The 7,854-nt window shown below is 38.4% G+C and overlaps 1 protein-coding gene across 2 annotated transcripts in view; it reads left to right on the top strand.

The window, feature by feature from the left end:
* Positions 1–2,252: 2,252 nt before the first annotated feature.
* The window catches only part of LOC127444571 (palmitoyltransferase ZDHHC5-A-like), a 45,069-nt gene continuing 39,467 nt past the window's right edge, over positions 2,253–7,854 (top strand). For both annotated transcript variants that reach the window (XR_007897845.1, XM_051704019.1), the window contains exon 1: positions 2,253–2,593. The gene's annotated coding sequence lies outside the window, so the exon portion shown is untranslated. The remainder of the gene's footprint in view (positions 2,594–7,854) is intronic.

Raw genomic sequence — 7,854 nt, 5'->3', positions numbered from 1 at the left:
CAGAATGGTGCCAAAAACAAAAAACATCCAATGAGCGGCAGTTCTGTGGATGGTAATGCCTTGTTGATGAGAGAGTTCAACAGAGACTGGCCAGACTGGTTCAAACTGACAAAGTCTACGGTAACTCAGGTAACCGCTCTCTACAATTGTGGTGAGGTGCTGTTTTGGCAGCACGAGGGGGACCTACACAATATTAGGCAGGTGGTTTTAATGTTGTGGCTGTTCAGTGTATATATACAGTATATTGAAAATAGGTGATTTAAAGCACTTCAATTTACCAGGGATATGCGGTGCTTTCATCTCACAGCATGCAGCTGAGACTGAAAAAATCCTCACAATACTATGACTGGATCATTTGAATAAACAAGGTTTCAAGAAATCAAGGTTTTTTCTTCTAAAACATTGTCAGTGCACTGGTAATATCTTGCAGTGTTGTTTATTTCTCGTCATATTTTTGTCAACAATGTTTGAATTAAAATCGACATTTTTGTGAGTAAACTCGTTGACGAGATTAACATCACATTCTGGACGTGAATTCATTGCGGCTGGAAACATCATATCTCTTGTGAGATCCTCACAAGAAATGGACAATGTTGCTTTTTTCCTGTCAAAAAAATTAAAAGCATTTGAAAATTGAAAAGCAATTGAAAAAGGTTTTGTATTTATGTCCTTTTGGGTATTTTGTGATATTTTACAAAGGGTTTAATCTTTATTTTGTGTCCAATGATGCACTTTTTTAAAGTTTGATCCACAATAAGCACGTAATTTGCACGCAACCCCCTCCCCTGTCCTCCAACAACTGTATAACGCCATTCACCGAGGGTGATTGGCCTTTAACCAATGCGGTGGTAAAAATTTGCCACTGCAACAGCCCTGCGTAAGGATTCCTTTTATGTTGCCTTTATGTGCTTTTTGGAACTTAAAAGTTCTGGCCACCATTCACTTGTTTTGTGAGGACCAACAGAGCTGATTCTTCTAAAAAAAAAAAAAAATTGTTTGTGTTCTACAGAAGGAAGAAAGTGATACACATCTGACATGGCATAAGGGTGAGAAAATAAGAGAATTTTCATTTTTGGGTGAACTAACCCTTTAAGAGATCTTAAAGGAGGTTGCTAGTAATGGCTTTCAGTATATGTGGATAATGCATGTATTGTATTAATACTTCAGTTTCCTTGTTAGTTTCCCAGGTCAGATTCCACATTGCATTTTTTTTTATAATTTTTTTATAATTTTATTTATTTATCACACATTATACATTTTTGCACGTATACAGTGAAATTCTTTTTTTTTTCACATATCCCAGCTAAGCTGGGGTCAGAGTGCAGGGTCATTTTTGCAACATTGTATTTTCCAATGTGCGGCAGCTGATATTGGATCAGCAGTATGCTGGGTTCTGCACTAGTCTGGAATAAGTTCACAATCATAAAATGCTGCTTTCGCCCCAATTGTTAGGGCCATGGCTATGCAACTTCAGTTGAATTATGTGGATAAGCAATGTTGCATAGGCTATCCCATACCCAACACAGCTCTAGTAGCCTATTCTACTTGGCAACACTATTTTTATGCTTTGTCTTATTGTCATTTTGACCATATCTAGGCATTTCAGAGTGGCCATACTTTCCTGTATATTCCTTTGGAAATGACAGTCTAGCTAAACCCAGGCATCTGTCAGAGTGCTTGTGTTTTTGTGTGTGTTGTACACAGAACAGTAGATTTGTGTTATTTGGTCTAAGAGGCGGTGTGACAGATGTTGGTCAGATTTGTGGGATATTAGAGTGGGGGAGACGCTTATCTGTAAAACTCCTGCTGTCTCTTTAATCCTGTGCACAAGACAAGCGTCATGTCGGTCTACCTCCCTCTCAGACACACGTATTTAATGTCACTATGTCACTTTTATCCTTCACTGAACTGTTTATGTCTGTCAGTTCATTACAGGCTAAAAATATTAACTGTATTAATTATGAATGACCCCCCCCCCCCCCCCCCCAAAACAAAACAAAACAAAACAAAACATAACATAAAAACACTGAAAGTCCAACCACTGCTCGCTCTTTGTTTTGTGCAGCTCTGTGCACCTCCTGACAGGTGCCCGTTATGCTCTTTCATCAACACCTGAGATTCGGAGGAGTTTGACAAGTCCATTAAAAGGCTCTCCTGCGTCTTGCCATTGGTCGCTACGCTTTGATTGACAGTCGCTTACGTCGAATGAGCTCTCAGGAAGGCGGAGACTTCAGACTCTTCTGAGAGGCTCGTGCCGCTGAGCTGTGCTGGTTGAAAATACGTAAAACCCGCCGTTAGCTTCAAGCTAAGCTTGCTTTATCAAGTCAAGACAGACTATAGATTTAACGGAAATAATTAACGCCTAGCGCGAGGAACCGAAACCGCGAATGGCATTTTATATGCACTGGTATGTAAAGAAATAAGGCGAAAGCTTCATAGTTTGGACGCAGGCTAACTGGCTAAGTGAGCCGTCGGGAGACCCCACCACCCAAAGATCGGAACCAAGATTAAAGCCATCATCTAATCTATTAAAGAGGATAACCAATGTCACACGCACCAATCCTCCAAAGCAGCGACGCCAATGAACTGACTGGTAGGTCGCCAGTGGTGGTATTTTATTTTAATGTAAAAATTGGTTGGGAGCTATAACGCTAGCTGTCATGCTAATGGTCCTTTCCACTGTGCTACAACTTCTCAGTGTGTATATATCGATGGAAATCTTCCATATTTATTAATTTATCGACATTTTTGACATGTGAGTGGATTATTCGCCACATCTCGTCGCTGTCAGTTCTCTAAAGTCCAAGTTGTCAGGGTGGTGACCACGGATAGATCTTTCATTAACGTCTATGCTCAGCAGTATTCAGATAAATATGCGGATTTATCAAAGCCTTTCGCTTCAGTTGCACTGATGTAATTGATTAAAGCCCCGTAATGAATCCGCGCGCTGAGAATCGGAGTCGCGCGGATTCAAGTAGAGGCCTAAACCGATGACAACAGTGCAGCTGCAGCGAAACACACCCAAAAGATACACACCGCTTCAAAGTAAAACCTTTGCACAACGCCACACTTCTTTTTGATTCTCTTTATCTCTTTAATCATCACACCTGCTCACAATGAGGTCACGTTCTTCAATTCTGCACGTTTTGTATTCATAGGTGAGTCATTAATTTTCATCAGATGACTTGCTTATTATTGCCCTGTTATGATTTCAGTCAGCAATGAGTATAAAATAGCAACCTTTGTTTTCAATTGAAATCATAACCAGGGCCTTAACCAGGTTACTGCAAATCAATGAATCACGTATGACAAAAAAAAAAAGAGACTATGTGCTTCCTCCTACCAGACATCTACATGCCTGTGCTTGGATTGAATCGAATGATTCCTGGCTGTGGGCCAGTGTTTTTCCTAGTGTATTTGGTCGCTTAACTAGCTTTCCCAGCTTTCATCTGGTGTGTCTGTCTGTTTTATAACTGGAGTGCAGAGGGGTGTGTCTGGTTAGACTGCATCAGTTCAAAAAGCTATATGAAAGGAATGTCTATCTGTCTATCCGTCTGTCTATCATTGGAAAGACTTTGATTCTGTGAGAGGAAACAGAGATGCTTTGCTTCACTGTCACCATGTGACGATGGCAGGGAGTGTAATGCCACATGGTTTTAGGTTTCAGTCATTCTGTTGTGCTATTGAACAGGATGAGGAGTACTGCGAGTATGTCCATGAAGAGGTATTAGTGAACTGCATGAATGAGGAGTGTGTCTGACTAAGAGCGAGATGCTCTATTTCTTTATTTCTATTTCTAATTTAAACTCAGCATGAAATATTGAATGTTCCTGGTCTTATTGGGCTCGATGTATCAGTGCACATTATGCCAAAAAAAAAAAAAAAGTTACTATTTAAAATCAATTTATGTAATTTTTTTTAAAGTAAAATTTTCGAAATGGGGCCCAGGGTTGGTCGGTTGCTTGGGGCCTCAGAAATCATGAGTGTACTGTATTAAACTGTATATAATGCTGAAAGTCCTGATATTTGATTAGTGGTCGACCGATATATCGGCGAGGCTGATAAATTGGCCGAAATTCTGACTTTAATTATTGGCATCGGCCAATTTGTTTCTTGAGGGCGGTGAAAATCGGCTACTTGCATGTGAAGCGACTGGGAAATGTAAACGACCAGTCACAGTTAGTTTTGTTGTTATGCGCCATCGTGTTACTATAATAATAGACTGGTGTGCAACACAGTCTAATTTATACGGTCCACATATCAGAGCATCGGCAGACACGGTTGAGCTCATTATGTTAAAGTGCTCGCCTGTTTCATTCTCCCTCTCTCTTCTCAACAGTTCCCTGTAACTTTAAACTGTTTTGTCTAATGATAAAAAGGCAAATATGGGCATATCTCGTTTAAACAGTCATAATAAACCAACCTCACACAACTTCAGCAGATCCAGCATCCTGTGGAATGCTCATAAATCTTCCTCTGAAGCAGGTATTCTGTCAGCCTCTCTTCAATAGTTCCCTGTAACTTTTCTAATGATAAAAGGCAAAAATCAATAAAACTTCTATTATATACCATCTGCAAATATGCAGATATCTCATTTAAATGGATGTCATTCACGAACCTCACGAAAATCCAGCATTTTCTTCCTGTCAAGTGCTCGTCTAATATCTTCCTCTGAAGCGCGTATTCTATCAGCCCGAATCAAAACTTCAGGATCAGGATCACGACGACAATCCAAGCAGATGATCCAGGCTGTTTAAACTGTCAGGAGATTTGTGCTTATGCTGGATCCGCACAAGCACATGAGAGCAACCAAAGTCTTTCTAGCAAGTCAGTCCACTGTCGGCCATGTTGGGAACGCTCTCGGGAGGCTATTTCCTGTCATGAGAGTGCAGCTCCTATCTACTTGAATGGGAAAAGACCGAAATCTCCAAAAGGTTGGTCAAGATTACGATCAAAGAATGTATTTCAAATCAGCAATAAAATAAATTCAAACATATTTCAAATCAGCAGTAAAATCTTCTTTACCTCAGATTACGTGAAAAAACGCAAATCTCCCAGCTTTTATAGCTAATGCGCATGCGTGTTCTTGAGTTGATTGACAGGCAATGGCTGTATCTAAAAGGTGATTGGCTCTTTTACCTAGAAGGCAGGACTTTGTCTACATCCGTTGACCGTTGGCTGCAGTTGGGCGTTCAAATTTCTCCCATTCATTTTAATTGAAGTGGCCCGTCTCTGCTAAATACTCTCGGGTGCAACTTCAAGGTAAAAGCGCTTTGCGTGTGCTATAAGTAAATGTCTTATTCACTATACACTGTATGTATAATTGGTTGGATTCTGTATTTTTTTAGTAAATGCGATTGCTAATGTGGACATGCCATCCATGGTTGCTGGACTTCTCTGTGTACTGTTATTTCCTTCTTACTAATATATTAAAAAATGTTTAATGTGCAAATAAATTACTAAAATTTAGTCTAAACAGAAATTAGAAGAAACTGCTATCTATCATTTAAAATACAACATTATTTTTTTTAGATTCTTTTTTACAAATGTAAAGTTTTGTGAAATTAAGTATATATAGTGCTAAATAAGAGTATAATATTTTTGTAGCAATTTTAAGTTTGTTATTTACTATATTAAATTGTGATATATGTCGGCCTATTGGCCACCCTGCTGCATCAGCTGTTGAAAACCCCTTATCGGTTGACCACTACATTTGATCGTCCTGATAATGCCACATGTAATGTCTGATTCCACCAGTAAATTTATACCATGACAAACATTATTTTACTGGATAAACATACACATATTTTTGAAAAGAATAGTTTAGAAAAATTTAATAAGCGACAATACTATTTTAAAACCTACAATATTAATGTAAAATACTTAAAATGTGTGTAATCAGCGTACATGCATATGTATCTAACATAATTATGAATTTTTCAGCTAGGCAGAATTATTAATATTGATATTCTTTTGTCACCATTGCCCTCTGCTGGACTGATTTTTTTTTTTTTTTTTTTTTTTGTCTCTATCCCTGATGGATAATTTTACTCTTTAATGAACAGTACTTTTTGTTGTACAAAGTTTTACAATTAATGAAAGGAACTGTTTTGCATGTGTACTGAAAGTAGTAATAATAATAATAAATTCAAACTTTTCATGATTCAGGCTTTGTTCAAAGTTTTGTGAGAGTATAGAATCATGAATTCAGTAATGTAAATAGAACCAAATCATTATGCCCTTCATCATTTCTGTTTTAAAAAAAATCATGTTTTAATAAAATACAGGAAATAAAATTTATTTTTTATCCTATTAAGCGATTAATCGAAGAAATAATCGAAGATTAATCGATTATCAAAATAATCATTAGTTGCAGCCCTAATAGAGTCCAAAACCACAAGTCCTACTGGGACAGGTGGGACGAATAAGAGCCAGCTAAAATCTTACTTGGTGCACCTTTAACAAATGTTTCTTTGAACCAGTGGTCAGGATAACATGACTTTTATAATTTTGGGTTTAATATAAATACTTAATATCAATGAACTTTGAATAATCTTGCTTATAGGCTAGTAGTTTATATGCCCCCCCCCCCCATTTGTAAATAGAAGTATGGTGGTGATGAGGCCTTGTGGATAGTTTTTCCTTTCCAGCTCTGGAAACTTCTTAGGTGGGGCTTAGGAAGATGACAGTGACTATAATAAAAGTGAAAGCATTGGAGAATGACATACTTCTCTGGTCTTGGAAGACTTTCTGGTCTTGTGGACTCTGTCTCTCACTTAGTCTTGCTTGCATCTTGGTCAGAATATCAGCCAGACTATTTCCTGTAAGTGCTGAATCAACCACACCAAGTGGACTGTGGTCCAATGGTTGATATAATTGTACTGAGAGAGCAAGTATTTGGACTGCTTTCACAAAGTATCTCATGTAGGATGCTCGGTTGAATGCTAATCAATGATCAGATTTTTGTCTATGATCACATAGTATCTATTAGCAAAGAAACCAAGAGTGTTCAACCACGCAACTCCACCCTGAAATGCTTTGGAGTACTGTACATTGGACTTTATGGCAATTTTAGACCAGACCAGGGTCAGATTACTAGCTGGCACGCATACCTAAACTGATAACAAGGCAGTCTGCTATGGAACAGGTTTAGTTCAGCAGATCTTTAAGAAAATGTGTCACACAACTCAACTAACCATTGGTTAAGAGTTGTTTCTCTCCAGCACATAACTTACATTTTACTGCTATTTTCTATGTTTTATAATACCGATGAGCCAAAACATTATCACCACCTGCCTAAAAAAGTTGTTGCCGCCAAAACAGTGCCGACCTGCCGAGGCATGGCCTATTTGAGATCCCTAAAGGTGTCCTGTGGTATCTGGCACCAAGACATTAGCAGCAGATCCTTCAAGTCCTGTAAGTTGCGAGGTGGAGCCGCCGTGGATTGGACTTGTTGGTTCAGCACAATCCACTCATATTAACATTTGACATTTTGACAAATAAGAAAAAATAGATCGTGTGTCAAAGACAAGATTATAATCGCCCGATGCTCAATCGGATTGAGATCTGGGGAATTTAGAGGCCAGGCAACACCTTGAACTCATCATCATGTTCCTCAAACCATTTCTGAACAATGCGTGCAGGTAGGGCTGGGTGATACATCGAATACCCACGATATAATCACGATGATTTTGCTGACAATATAAATTCAACAACATCATGAATATCGCAATAATTTTAATGAGCCGTTCGTTTGGCCATTAAGTTTTATAGAGAGCATCAGTAGACTAATTTCACGATCCTTCAGGATGTATAACGTATAATTAATCAAAATAACATATATTTTGTTATGAT

This window comes from Myxocyprinus asiaticus, chromosome 8 (assembly GCF_019703515.2).
Source record: "Myxocyprinus asiaticus isolate MX2 ecotype Aquarium Trade chromosome 8, UBuf_Myxa_2, whole genome shotgun sequence".
Lineage (NCBI taxonomy): Eukaryota > Metazoa > Chordata > Actinopteri > Cypriniformes > Catostomidae > Myxocyprinus > Myxocyprinus asiaticus.
Note: the sequence above shows the minus strand (reverse complement) of the source record. Positions and strands in the feature narration are given on the sequence as shown.